Raw genomic sequence first — 15,997 nt, 5'->3', positions numbered from 1 at the left:
CTCCATTACCTGCTTTCAGATGGAGCGGCAATTACAACACAGAGCTGTAGTTCACTGACAAGCTAGGCAATATCGCGTTCATAATCGAAGGCGATTCGTTTGCAATTATGAATGCGATATTGCCTAGCTTGTCAGTGAACTACAGCTCTGTGTAGTAATTGCCGCTCCATCTGAAAGCAGGTGATGGCGATTTACTGCCAATCACTGAACCAGCTTTACTGACGAGATGCACATGATAATCGAATTCGATTAATTACACAGCCCTACAAGAGGATGAGTAAATGATGACAATTTTCACTTTTGAGTGTACTATCCTTTTAAATCAGAGTGGAAAGTCTTAAATGCATAAAGTCGTGGCATTAAATGTTGCATGAACTGAAAAATAAATGAATATCTTCCTCTATATTTTAGAAGTAGAACTAGCTTTTTCCCCAGTAATAGCTGTAATCTAAGCTCATGAACGCTACTTTATCAGATAAAATGAAAATGCCATCAAAACTATTCTGAAGACAGTCGGTTCCCTTCAGAGATACATTCATATAAATCACCTGTGCCGTGTTTTGATTTTGAAACATGCAGTGCTCTTTGTTTATTCAACAAAGTCAAATGCCACAAATAAATGGGAAACAAAGGGAATGTATATCGAAATATCGGAAATGTGTTTAAAAACCATATCCCTTATTGAAAAAAATTGTATCGCGATACATATTGATACTGAATTATTGTCCAGCCCTAATGCAAATAAGTTCCACTGGAGGATAGAAGGGTGGGCCAGACAATGTCCCCCTGCTCTGATGGAAACAGCGAATCACAGCAAGGAAATAGAGAAGCACCAAATTGCAATCTCCTTCTCATCGAAAAGGGATAAAGGTTCCTTTCCAAAAGACACTCCTCGTTCTGAGTCTCCAGACCGCAAGGGTGAGACAATAGCAGATACATCATTCAAAGTCTCTCATCCAGAGAGACATTAACAGATACAAATAGCATTGGGAGTCTCTGGCCTATTACAGCGAAGGCAGCAACAGACACGATTTCCCCATCTAAATACTGTAAAGCTGATATAAAGCCACCCAGCTTTATATCAAGCTGATGTAAAGCTGTTTTGACTCAATTTGCATTGTCAAAATCGCTGTACAAATAATAGTGACTTCACTTGACACAACTGTTCTGAGCCTACGGCCAACTACAGGGAAGGCAGAAACAGATACAATCATTCTCAAATCTCTCGCACATGCAGGTACTGTACATTTAATGTTCTGAGTCTCAGGCCTGTAAAGGTGAGACTGTAACTGATCCATTCAGGCTCTCAGTCTCTGGCCCGTGAGGGAGAGACACCAACAGACCATGCCCTGAGTCACCAGCTTTTGAGGCAGCAACAGATACAACCACGTTCTGAGCCTCCAGCATGTGAGGAAAGCGAGACATCAACAGATGCAGCATGTCCAGATTCTCCATCCTAGAGAGACAAACTGACCAAGGTGTCTTGCCCAGAGAGGCAGAAGACATACAGACATTTGCATCAAGGTCAAGCTCTAATTAGCACCGGAGTCAGATGCTTATTCTATTTATAATATTCTGTTATTGCTGCAGCACCTATGAGCCTATGTTAACAATCATTGTCACGTCATACTGACACTGAGAATGACCCTCCTTCCTTGAGCAGTACCAGCTCTCAAATAATTTCAGTTTATGAACATAGGGTGCTTTCACACCTGCCTCATTTAGCTCGGTTGAATTGCACTAAAGTTCATTTTCCCTCTTGGTGCGGTTCGTTTGGGCAGGTGAGAATGCAGCAATCGCACTCGGGTGCTCACCAAAAGGAGGTCTCGGTACGCATTCAAACGAACCCTGGAGCGGTTTGTTTGTGGTGAGAACGCGATCCGACCTCAAACAGACCCAACTGTAAAAAGAACTGCACATTTTTGGACTAAACCAGCTGCCGTAGTCAGCTGCGCTGTGCATTATGGTATGAGGAAGTGTTTGTTGACAGTTTGCAGTTTAGTATGGCAGGTCGCGGACAAACTTGGGGTTGAGAGGAGGTACGGAGCCTCATAGAAATTTGTAATAATAATGTAATAGCAGTGTGCTGTCTGCTGCATTTTCTGTCTTTGTTTACTTCCGGGAACACCTTTGGAATTTTCCCGCATGCTCTTTCTGACCAATCGAAAAGCAGTTTAGGGAATGCGGTCAAAGACACATCTAGCAACAAGTGAAGCGGATGTTGTCACATGACTGCGTTTTGGTTCGTTTCAGATGGTTCGGACCAGAGCAAACAGTGTGGTGTGAAAAGGAACCAAAACGGCTAAAAATAGCTACAATGTATCATTTTTTGCCTTTGGTCCGAACCAAATGAACTGAACTACAGATGTGAAAGCACCCATAGAGGCATCTGGTTGATGGGGCTTTCAGTTCAGCCATAATTTTTAACACTTGTTACTCCAACATAAGCAGCACTGGAGGCTCAGCACTATAGTGATGCATATCCTGTTGATATGATATAATCAGAAAACGCATGTCAAAAAGTAGCCCATCCCAGCCATGCTTTCAACATAAAATTGTGGAAGCACCCAGGCCACCACATTAGAGAACATTGGTCTACGACTCTATGGGATAATGAATTATAATTTATCTTTTTGATTTTGATGCTTTTAGATGGTATTTTTACCATGGGTCTCTAACTCTTCAGGGTAATGTATGTTGTGTGGACTCCATTAATGCAAGTCTGTTTTTTTAGTTGCCTTAAGAATAGTATAGTATTAAGAATAGTAAAAAACAGTTCTTCCTTGATTTTTTCACAACCAAAAGGCAATTACCAGTCAGTACCAAAACATTTGAACAAGCATGTTGGTAAAGGATAAGTGTGTGTTTTAAGACTTTGTCTTGTTTATCTGCCTAGTATATATGTAGTACACATCATTCTGCCTTACTGCTACAAAAAGACAAGTATATTGATAGGCTAATACACTTATATGAGTTATAATTCACAACTGAGCACAATCAAAGATTAATATATTCAGAGCCACAAATGCAAAGAACATAAATAAATTAAAATAATTTCTGTAGTGTTGGATTCAGTTAACACTGTGTAAAAGCATATACAGAAAGGAAAAAGTTTATATATAGTCTTATTTTAATAAAGATTTGTTCAAAGATAAATATTTGTTAAATTTTCACTCCAGTGATATTCAGATTTACTCATCTGTTTTGTTTTCATGAATAATAACTTTTGCTTAAATCTTATCCCATTTATCCTGGCAGATTGGATGGATATTTATGAGACAGGGTAATATCAATTATAACCCCCCCCCCCCCCCCCCCACACACACACACACACACACACACACAGACACACAGATGTTCTTGGTATTCAAGCAGTCACTACTGAGGAACCATTTAAAGCACCATCTGAGACTCCTAAACTCAGCATTTGAATGAAGCATTTTTGGAATATATTATCCTTCTACTGAGCTCACTTATGGACCTTGTAAAGAGACACAACTAATTGGATTTAGGCGTGCTCATGAATCCCAAAGGAGTCAGAAGTCTCTCATACATCATGCTCACATCATGCTCAAATAATAAAGCTTGGCTTAATGAATATTAGATCCCTTTCTAAGAAAGCACTTTTTGTAAATGATATGACCACAGATCATAACCTAGATGTGCTATGTTTGACAGAAACCTGTCTAAAACCTTATTTTAAATGAGTCTACCCCCAAGATTACTGTTATAAACATGAGTTGCATCCAAAAGGTAAACAGGGAGGTCTTGCTACAATTTATAGTAATACTTTCAGTATTTCCCAGAGGTCTGGTTTGAAGTATAATTATAAGTATAGTTTGAAGAAATGGTGCTTTATATAACAGAGTAATAAGTGTTACTGAAAAATCCCTATTGATATTTTTACTGGCTACCATATGGCCACCAGGGCACCATATAGACTTTATTAAATAATTTTCTGATTTCTATATGAGCTAGTGTTGGCCACAGATAAAGTCTTAATTGTTAAAGATTTTAATATCAATGTAGATGATGAAAAAGATGCATTGGGATCAGCATGTATAGACATTCTAAACTCTACTGGGAATAGACAACACATACATAACATGTCAGGACCTACTCATTGTCTTAATCATATTTTAGATTTAAAACTATCACATGGAATTGATGTCAATGGCATTGAAACTAATGCCGATCCATTTTGTTTATTTAGATTTTATATTATTTTAATATAGCTATTACAAACATTTTCAATAGGCTAATTATAATAAAAAAACTACATTAAATTTATATTAAGACTTTACCTCGCTGACAACGCCTCAGTCAGGTAAAATAAATGTTTTATTAGTTGCTTTTCACACATCGTCTGATACAAAACACTCAAAAAAAGTCTCCATAGAGAGAGAGAGAGAGCGCGCTCTCGTAATGGAATGGATGGTAACTTGTGTCTTTAGCCATTAGGTATATATCTCCAGGGATTTCACTTGCATATGAATAACACACACAAAAAAAATAGAAATGGTCATCTTTGTGTTAATATATCTTGTCCCCGACCGTGTGTGTATTTATTTGTAGGACATAGGATTGACTGTAAAAACCTGGTAGCCTATAACCTGGCATAACGGGTCGGGCTAATGGAACCCCGACTGACAGGATTGTTTTTCTTCTTTTTATTTTTATACAATATAAAAAAGATGTCCGCATATTTTAGTAAGCCTATAACTTTTATACTCTGTCACGTAGGCCTATAGCATAGATAGTGAGAACGAAAAATAATATTTGATTCATGAACGAATTATTGACAGAACTATACGACTATTGTGGAAAAATAAAGACAATAGAACCCCTTTTTCATAAAGAACCAACTAAATTGTAATTAGTAGATTTGTATTTCCAAAACTACGCTGTCCTTGCTTAAATAAAGTTTGAATAGTCTGCACTACTGGTTTAAAATCACAGTATACTATAATTTGTGTAAGCCTATGAAACACACCTATATATCTTGTAATTAATTTACATTTAATACTAGTTTAATATCAGCCCCACTTTGCACGAGCATTAAAATCCAATGCTGCGCATTCGCGTCAAACATCCACTACGTATTGGATCTGATCCAGTACGTCATCGTGCTACAGGCTGCAGCGAGGACAGACTCAGCAGGTCTCTAACAATTTCAACATTGGGAAATGTGTTAGACAGCATTGTAAGTTTCTTCATGGCTGTAATTATTGTGGCGGGGCCTATCCCCGCTCGGTATGCCTGGTCATGAAAGCTGTCAATAAAAAGTCAAGAAACTACTTATCGACTGTGAATATTTCTCTTCTGTCTACAGTATTATTCCACCACCCAAACATTAATTTCAATTAATTTAACTAATTATTTACTTCCTGGTCTCGAAAAAGGCTTTAATCCTGGCAATGAAAATGCAAATTCATTCTTTGCCACTAGGTGCCGCTTTTGGAGTGTTAAAAGCTCACAAAGGCTGCTTTAAATTAAATCGTCCAATCACCGCAGATTAGCGTCATGCAAAGTAGGGATTTGGAAAAATGAATCGTTTGGGAGTCATTGAGCAAATAAGGCAAAAATAAATGCATATTATAAGAAAATTAAAGTTTTTTTTGACCTTGCATGCATGTCAACCTGTTGTTGGGGACTCCCAAAACCAAAATAGGAACCTTTCATAACCCATAATAGGGGCACTTTAAAGGAATTCAACGCTCTAATCCTTCTAATCCTGCATTGTAAAATTGTAAAAAGCACTATATAAATAACGGTGACTTGACTTGACTTCAAGCCCGGATGCCAGACAACCAGCTCTGGGCATTCCTACAAAATGTATCTATACTCTTCGCACAGGGTACCATTCACTTCATATATTGAGACATGCTCCTTATTCAAAAGCACATGGGGCTCTCCCTTCCGATACAGCAAGCTGCTGTTCCCATCGGATGCAATATGAGCCCTCCGCATAATGTTTTGTGACGCGCTTCTTATTCAAATACAGGTAGGGCTCTCCCTTCCAATGCAGTGAGCTGCTCCCATCGGATACAGTGTGAGCCCTGTGCATAATGTTTCGAGACATGCTCCTTATTCAAAGACAGGTAGGTCTCTCCCTTTTGATGCAGTGAGATGCTGCTCCCGTAGGACGCAGTGTGAGCCCTCCACATAATGTTTCATGACGTGCTTCTTATTGAAAAGCATCTAACATTCCTCCTGCACAGGAGATTAGTTTTAATTGGATCTCTTCCCTCCCTAACATTTTTGTTGTTTTTATTCGCTGAAAAAAATGGCATTAAATTTTCTCACCGTTTGTGTCATTGAAAAGTATCTTATTTAGTTATTTCGTTTTCATTTGTGAAAAGGTGTCATTGATGAAATCTATAGATAATTATTTGTCAGTGGCTACATTTACATCCAACCAAATAATCTGTTTGTAATCGGATTGACAGCTCAGTTGGACTGAAAAGCCTTCATGTAAACACCTTAATCGAACCTACTGAACACGATTGGAATGAAATTTCGAGATTGAAGGGGGTTGTTTAATTTCTTTTCTAATACAATTGAGAGTGCATGTAAACACTCGATCAGATTGAACCCTGAAACTGAAAGGACTGCACTTGTGCAATGACGCAGAAATAGTGTAATGACGTATGACGATCTTCTTTTTGAATAAAGTGTTGTATAAATGCTTGTCCTGTCATTATAAAACCCTCCTTTTACTCTCCTTGGACAACGTCACACCAGTCCTTGTTTTGGATTCTCATCCACGGGCAACCCGTTTTGGGCGTAGGGAGGAGCATTTCTACTGTGTGATAAATATGAGCAGCACAGCACAGCAGTTTGTATATTTATCCAGAAATGGATAAATATTAATTCTGCTGTTAAAAACAAATAAAGAAACAGTGCAGGGGAGTGGTTATATGTGCAAACAGTGAGAAACTGTCAAAAAAATTAAAAATTCAGATTTGAAGTTTGTGACATATAAACATGCACATCAACCCGATCATATTATTTAGCATTCGTGTAAACACTACTTTCAGATTCATCAATTGGAATGAATTCAGTCCGATTGAAACAAAAATTGTGCATATAAACATAGCCAGTGATTTTAACACTGGTCAAAAGTTTTTGAAACAGAGCGTCAGTGTCTTTGAGTTTTTTATTTCGAGAGTTGCTCAGATTGTTTGAGGACTGGTTTATGAACTCATAATTAACTGTGGTTTATGATTATCTCACTAGATTAACACTGTTATTCAAAAAGAAAACAATCTGCTTCTGTTTGACTGTTCATAGGCATAAATCTGGAATACAAATGCCTCTTCAACAACCAAGAGGTGGACTTGAGCACGGTTATCGTCAGCGCTGTGTAGCTAGACGTGTTAAGTGGATCGTGTGTCTGTCCCTGCTGAGCTGAGCTTTAGCACAACCAAACTGCTCTACAGCAAAATGAATGACACAGCAGAACCAAAGCCAGGCTGACAGGACTCAGGCCAACAATGCAATTGGTAGTAATAGACAGAAACCGAGACAGCCAAACACTAGTGCCAATGTAAAGAGAGGGGAAGCAGAGAAGTACGACAGTAAGTTACATGTACACATGTAAAGAGAGAAAATATTCACACAATGTCTGTTTGCCTAAATTTTTTTTTATTTCAAATGAAAATACATGTACAGTCAAGAGTTTGGAATAATCAGGATGTATCAATGTGTAATTGTAATACACAAAAGTGTAATTTATTCCTGTGATGGCAAAGTTGAATTTTCAGCAGCCATTACTCCAGTCTTCAGTGTCACATGATCCTTCAGAAATCTTTCCAATATGCTGATTTGGTGCTCAGTTATTATCAACTATTAATAATGGTTCTTATTATTATAAAACGTTTTAACCCTTTAGGCGCCAGGGTTTTTTGGAAAAAATGCTGGATTTTGACATCAAGATTTAAAAGATAGAGATCTACTTAAAGCTTAAAGATAGAGATCTACTGTAAATTAGAAAAATGTTGGGCATGACCGAAAGTTTATGTGGGGTGTAAATATACTCATCTAATTTGCATATTATGACGTCATCAGGGGCGCCCCTCTTGAAATTCATAATATTTAGGAAATAGTAGATATTGAATTGATGTTTGATTTTTATGTTTGTTTTTTTTGTCTTTTTCTCCTCATTCCAAATAATCAGAAAAGAGGAAACCAACAATAAAACAGGAGAAAGTACTAAATTATTACTATATTACTATACTATATAGTAGTAAAACGCATGTGAACAGTAGCCTACTTTTTGATAAGTTCATCAGTAATATTCAGGAAATAATAGATATTGAATGGATGTTTGAACTTATTTGCATGTTGTTGTTGTTTTTTTGTCTTTTTATCCTCATTCGAAATGATCAGGAAAAGAGGAAATCAACAGTAAAACAGGAGAAAGTAGTAAATTATTACTATATTACTGTGCCATAGTAAAATACATGTGCCTATTTTTTGATCAGTTGACCAGCTATCTGCCCAATCAGGTATCTATGTGACAGTTTATAGTTCTTGAGAGTATGGTACCTCTCATTGCATGGCACAGCGCACAGACCTACCCCAAACTGACTGCACCTGTACTGTCTGCCGGCGGCACTTGGAGTGCGCGCGATCAGAACAAACAGCGCAATCTGGCCGATTATCAGAGAGAAACAGCTCTCCTATGGACACTAAGACCACGTCCACCCCTGCCACCCCCATCCCCGTTGGGCAAAGTGTTGAAATGATCACTTGTTTGTGCTTTGTGAACGATCGCGCTTGCGCAGCGGCACCATTGCGCGGAAAAGATGTACCCGGAGAAGCGCGATCATTAGACGGCCGATCGTCATTTCCAAAAGGCAAATATTCCCCTTCAGAGTCAGAATCGGCAAATGACATTTGCAACACATCCTCACAGTACAACATTTTATTAGCCGTTTGACGATTTTCTCTCACAAATCTCACAATTTACTCAGACGCTATGAACTGAATTGCTTCCGCATCAATGGCACGATAGCTCACTTACTCTGCTATTTCCTCGAACAATTTTGGTCTAGAATCGAAGTACTACATGTCTGCCATCTAGTGGAAGGGAATACAAATGAGCCATTACACCAGATTAGGAACTACAGCCCATTTCATGAAGTATGACGTCTTGTCGCAATTTTGCGACTTTGGCGCTTAGAGGGTTAAAGGCACCACAAACTGCCTTGTTTATTCTGTACTGTTCTCTGAGGTCCATTTATAATGTTATCAAAATTTTTACATCAAAAAACATCATAATTTAGAAGTGATAGGCTATTTCCTGTCCTGTTTTTAACTGCCCCTCATCAGAACACTCTGTTTAAATAGGTGTGGCGGATTGTAGACTGGGATGTAAACACCCACTGCTATGATTGGCTAATAGTTGTGTATGTTTGACATTGTACATTCCTCATAGATGGACACTGCTGTGATTTAGGTCAAAAATGCATAACTCAATACATATCAAACATTTTAGCAAAATATAGCAAATCAGAGCAAGATGGTGCCTGGTTACCTGTCCGCAAGCCATCGCTCCCATGTTGTGGCTCTTATTTATTATTAATGAGCTGGTCTACGGGTTTGAGCGAGAAATGGTCAGAATTTTGGCTACTACAACCAATATTTGGCTACTATAACCAATATTATTCCACTGGCTGGAGTAAAGCACACAGCAGAACCAGTAATGGAATAATCAGATGATTATCCTAAGATGGCGGCGCGCGCAGTCGCAGCGGCTTCTCTCTCTCCCGACAAATCGGTGTTTTCGTGTTTTTTGTCTTGTAAGTCGCAATGTTTTTGCACATCTTCGTCTCGTCTACCTGTCTTTAAGCGCGCATACAGTCGTGAGTTTCTGCTCGATGTCGGCAGAACCACATTTTTAGAGTTAAACTCCGCACACGCTGAAGAGCTGCGGGACCTCGGTCTGCTCCGAATGCCTACTCCATCACCGACCCCCACTACTGCATCTCGCCCACAGCGGAGGCACTACAAGCGGCGTGAGAGGAAGCAGAAGAGGGGTAAGCGCGGAGGTATCCGAGCTAGGCTAGCGGCCAACCCACACAAGCCAGCTATCCCCACCATCGTACTGGCGAACGTACGCTCTTTGGACAATAAACTGGACTATATCCGACTACTCCGCTCTACTCAGAGGACTGTAAGAGACTGTTGTGTTTTTGTGTTTACGGAAACATGGCTCAACAACAGCGTACCGGACTGCGCCATACAGCTCAACCAGCTAACATGCTATCGAGCTGACAGAGCTCTCGTCGAGGGAGGTAAGATCCGTGGCGGCGGTCTCTGTGTTTACATCAATGATGCATGGTGTCGCGACGCTGTTGTGGTCTGCAAACACTGCTCACCCCTGGTGGAGTTTATGATTATTAAGTGCCGGCCGTTCTATCTACCGAGGGAATATACAGCCATACTGCTCGTTGCTGTATACATCCCTCCCAGCTCCAACAACAACAACAGGAGTGAGGCACTAAATGATCTGTACCAGCACACCAGTGAGCAGCAGACAGCCCACCCAGATGCTTTTCTTATCTTGGCTGGGGATTTCAACCACGCAGACTTAAAGAGTGTGTTCCCAAAAATTCACCAACACATAGACTTTCCAACAAGGGGAAAAACCACTCTGGACTTTGTTTACACCACCCAGAGAGGAGCTTACAAGGCCCTCCCCCTCCCCCACCTCGGAGCCTCAGACCACATCACTGTCATGCTAATGCCTGCATACAGACCACTCGTTAAAGTCACCAAACCAGTTCACAAACAGATTCAAGTGTGGCCGGAAGGGTCGTCAGAGGCACTTCAAGACTGCTTTGACACCACTGACTGGAATATGTTTAAACAGGCTGCCACATACAACAACACTACAGACCTCCAAGAGTACTCAGAGACTGTTACTGCCTACATCTCCAAGTGCATTGATGATGTAACAGTCACAAAGTCCATCACTGTCCGGGCCAACCAGAAGCCGTGGATGACAGGGGAGGTCTACAGACTTCTGAAGGCTCGGAACGCTGCCTTTAGAGCTGGAGATGAGGAGGGCCTGAAGACAGCTAGGGCCAATCTATTCCGCGGCATCAAAGAGGCCAAGAGACAGTACTCCAGGAGGATAGCCCATCGTTTCAGCGACAGCAGAGACACGCGGAGCCTGTGGCAGGGGATACAGACCATTACGGATTACAAGCCCCCACCACAGACCTGTGACAACACCATCCCCCTGCTGAACGAGCTGAATGCCTTCTTTGCTCGCTTTGAGGCACAAAACAGCACCACTGCACAGAAGACTCCACCTCCTCCCGGTGACCAGGTGATGACGCTGTCCCCGGACAGCGTGAGGAGGTCCCTCAGCAGGATCAATTCACGCAAAGCTCCGGGTCCTGACAACATTCCTGGACGTGTACTGAGAGGCTGTGCAGTGGAACTCACTGAGGTCTTCACAGACATCTTCAACATCTCACTAAATCAGGCTGTTGTCCCCACATGCTTCAAAGCTACCACCATCATTCCAGTCCCTAAGAAGTCATCTCCATCCTGCTTCAATGACTACCGTCCAATAGCACTCACTCCCATCCTGATGAAGTGCTTTGAACGGCTAGTCTTGCACCACATCAAGTCTGTCCTCCCCCCCCCCCCCCCCTCCCTGGACCCCTTCCAGTTTGCATATAGGTCCAACCGCTCGACCGATGATACCATCACCACTGCCCTCCACAGAGCCCTCACACATCTGGAGAAAAAGTAAAGTAAAGTAAAGTAAAGTCGTGACGTATTGTCAAGTATGGTGACCCATACTCGAAATTGGTGCTCTGCATTTAACCCATCCAAGTGCACACACACAGCAGTGAGTAGTGAACAAATGCACACACACACACACCGTGAACACACACCCGGAGCAGTGGGCAGCCATGCTGCGGCGCCCGGGGAGCAGTTGGGGGTTCGGTGCCTTGCTCAAGGGCACCTCAGTCATGGTATTGAGGGTGGAGAGAGCGCTGTACATTCACTCCCCCCACCTACAATCCCTGCCGGCCAGGGACTCGAACCCGCAACCTTTCGATTACGAGTCCGACTCTCTAACCATTAGGCCACGACGTCCCCTAAAGAAGACTCATATGTCAGGATGCTGTTCATAGACTTCAGTTCAGCATTCAACACAATCATCCCTCAACAGCTCACTCACAAACTGGCCCAGCTGGGGCTCAATACCTCTCTGTGCAACTGGCTGTTGGACTTCCTGACTGGGAGACCTCAAGCAGTACGGGTCGGCAGCAACACATCCAGCACCATCACACTGAACACTGGGGCCCCCCAAGGATGTGTTCTGAGCCCCCTCCTCTTCACTCTGCTGACCCACGACTGCACACCATCACACAACTCCAACATTTTCATTAAGTTTGCGGATGACACGACTGTGGTGGGTCTCATCAGCAACAGAGATGAGACAAACTACAGGAGCGAGGTGAGCCGCCTGGCCGGGTGGTGCAGTGACAACAATCTCTCTCTGAATGTGAAGAAGACGATTGTTGTTGACTTCAGGAGAGTACACACTCAGCATGCCCCTCTGACCATCAACAGTGCGACTGTGGAGAGAGTGAGCAGCACCAAGTTCCTGGGTGTGCACATTACTGAGGACCTCTCCTGGACTAACAACACTGTAGCACTGGCCAAGAAAGCACAGCAGCGTCTCTACTTCCTCCGCAAACTCAGAAGAGCCAGAGCCCCGGCCCCCATCATGTGCACCTTCTACAGAGGCACCATCGAGAGCATCCTAACTAGCTGCATCACTGTGTAGTATGGCGCTTGCAACGCATCCTGCCGCAAGTCACTTCAACGCATAGTGAGAGCAGCTGAGAAGATCGTTGGTGTCTCTCTCCCCTCCCTCCAGGACATTTACAACACCCGTCTCACCCGCAGAGCCCTCCGCATTGCAGGTGATCCCACCCACCCGACACACAGCTTCTTCAGTCTGCTGCCATCAGGGAGGAGACTGCGGAGTCTCCAGGCGAGGACCAGCAGACTGAAGGACAGCTTCATACATCAGGCTGTCAGGAAGCTGAACTCCCTCCCGTCCCTGCCCCCCTCCCCTTTTTCACCCCCATTTAACACAGCAACACACTAGGAACTCTGACTCTGTGACACCCCCCCCCCCCCCCCAGCCCCCCCACACCCATAGGACCCCCCCCCACCGACCAACAAACTGTGACCGGCACCTGTCACTTGTGCAGCATTGGCTGATCACTACCCATCCAACATTGACTGCAAATTACCTCTTCGGATAGTCTGACAAAAATCTATCCGAACAGTCACTTCGACTTGTCACTTTAACAGACTGATAAGCTCTTCTTGCACTACACTCATAACAAAACAAAACAAATCTGCACAGTTTTGTTTTTGTACATTCAACTGGTTTGCACTCCATCTATTCTGCCATGTGCCTTATGCACTTTATCTATCTCTCTTTTTTTATTTTTCTACAATGTCCTCAGACTGATAAGCTCTTTTGCACTACAAATTTATCTACACAGTGTTGTTTTTATTTAACTGGTTTTGCACTCTATCTGCCATGCGCCTTATGCCACTCTATCGATCTAATTCTTATTTTTTTCTACAATATCCTCATTTGTATATTTGTATAGTTGTATGTACATATGTTTAAACTGTATTTATCTGTATCTGAACGTGTTTAATGTTAACTGTATGCACCAAGGGTCTGAGAGTAACGCAATTTCAATTCTCTGTATGTATGTGCTGTACATGTGGAAGAATTGACAATAAAGCTGACTTGAACTTGAACTTGAACTAAAGGAGCTCCTATCTACAGTATGTCTACTCTGCTTCACGTGTTCTGACGTCATGAATCATCCTGGCTAGATCGCAGAGATACGGTAGTAGAGGATATAGTTCAATAACCTACGGCATGTGGAAATATCGGTACCAGAGGAGACCGGATTGGGGTCAAAGAGCACCTATTTACAGTATGCCTGCACTGCTTTGTGTGTGCTGGCGTCACGGATCGTCTTGGCTGTGGAGTTGGCTGCTTGGATTGTGGAGATGTGGCAGAGGAATACAGTTCAACAACCTATGGTATGTGGATACACTAACATCAGTACAGGCTAATACTCAACATGACACTTTTTGAATGCCCGATCTGTTGCAAATAAAACATCTATTTTAAATAATTTCTTTGCATCACGAAAATAAGATTTTTATTTTTTTTTGTTATGTTATTATTTGTATATATTTTTTGTTTTTTTGTTCATGTTATTGAAACATGGGTTAATGTTGGAGATATAAGCCCTTTTTCTGAACTTTTACCTATGGACTGCAACTTTTTTAACACTCCGAGAACTGCTGGTCGAGTGGGAGGAATAGAATCAATTTTTACAAACAATTGGAAATGTTGATTAATCCCTGCCGCGAGTTACCAAAGGTGCAATCATTTTTAATTGCTTTGCCAAGTCCTGTATTATCAGTGTTGGGAAGTAACTAGTTACATGTTGAAAAAGTTGTGACGTATTGTCAAGTATGGTGACCCATACTCGAAATTGGTGCTCTGCGTTTAACCCATCCAAGTGCACACACACAGCAGTGAGTAGTGAACAAATGCACACACACACACACACACACACACACACACACACACACACACACACACACACACACACACACACACACACACACACACACACACACACACACACACCCGGAGCAGTGGGCAGCCATGCTGCGGCGCCCGGGGAGCAATTGGGGGTTCGGTGCCTTGCTCAAGGGCACCTCAGTCGTGGTATTGAGGGTGGAGAGAGCGCTGTACATTCACTCCCCCCACCTACAATCCCTGCCGGCCGGGGACTCGAACCCGCAACCTTTCGATTACGAGTCCGACTCTCTAACCATTAGGCCACGACTTCCCCCATTATGTAATTTAGTTACATGTAACTAAATTACGTAATTTAATTACAAAATAAATGTAATTGTAATTAGTTATGAAAATTTTAAAGATTACAAAGAGGGTTACTTCTGATTTTTTTTTTTCACACACACCCACATACAGGTTTAATTGATTTCTTTCATAATTTTCAGTGGCTGTTCTAAAATATGAGACACCTATGTTTCAGGAGTTCAGTACACAGAATAGGACACATGCTTATTCAGTAACTGTTTTATTTTCTATTTGGATTTATTTATGCTTTATTTTTTTAAGATTAATTATTTCTTCCAAGACATTGTTAGATGCCAGTCTTTCCTGTCTGACACAAAGATAACTACACAAAGATTTGATTTAAAACAGTATTGTAGCTACTAAACTATTTCTTGTTATAATTTTAAATCTGTATTTAACTTCAGAAGGATCTCAAAGTAAGTCTGATTTTGTCGTGGCTGTGCTTTAAAATGAAATTATTATAATCCTAATTCAAGTGATGAAGGATTTAGTGATTTTAACATTCATGTTTGCTGTCCATTGAAACCTTTAGCCAGAGAGTTTTTAAATATTATTGACTATTTTTTCACAGTGTATAACCGGCTCTACTCATCAGCATGGTCACACTCTTGATCTGGTTCTTTATATGGGTATTCCTATCTTAGATCATTATTTTTCTGACCATAACCCTATTGTTTTTAATATTACCCTTTTATGTAGTCCCTGGACAGCAACCTACTGCTTATTATGCTTGTGCAATTACAATTACAAATCAGTGATTTTTCATTAGAATTTTATGCTTATTCATTAATTGACACTATTGAATCTCCATCTATTTTAATGGGTCCAGAAGAATTGGTTAATCTGTTCAATAATGCTTGTTCTGATATCCTTGATGACATTGGTCCTTACAAATTAAGGAAACATAAGACAAAAACCCAGCCTTGGCTCAATGAAAATACTTGACTGCTTAGACAGGATTGCAGGAATGTGGAATGGAAATTTCAGAAGGATAGGCTCAGGTATCTAACGAGGTCCTAAGACAGTTTC

This window comes from Barbus barbus (assembly GCF_936440315.1).
Source record: "Barbus barbus genome assembly, chromosome: 46".
Taxonomy (NCBI): Eukaryota; Metazoa; Chordata; class Actinopteri; order Cypriniformes; family Cyprinidae; genus Barbus; species Barbus barbus.
This window is presented reverse-complemented; position numbering follows the sequence as displayed.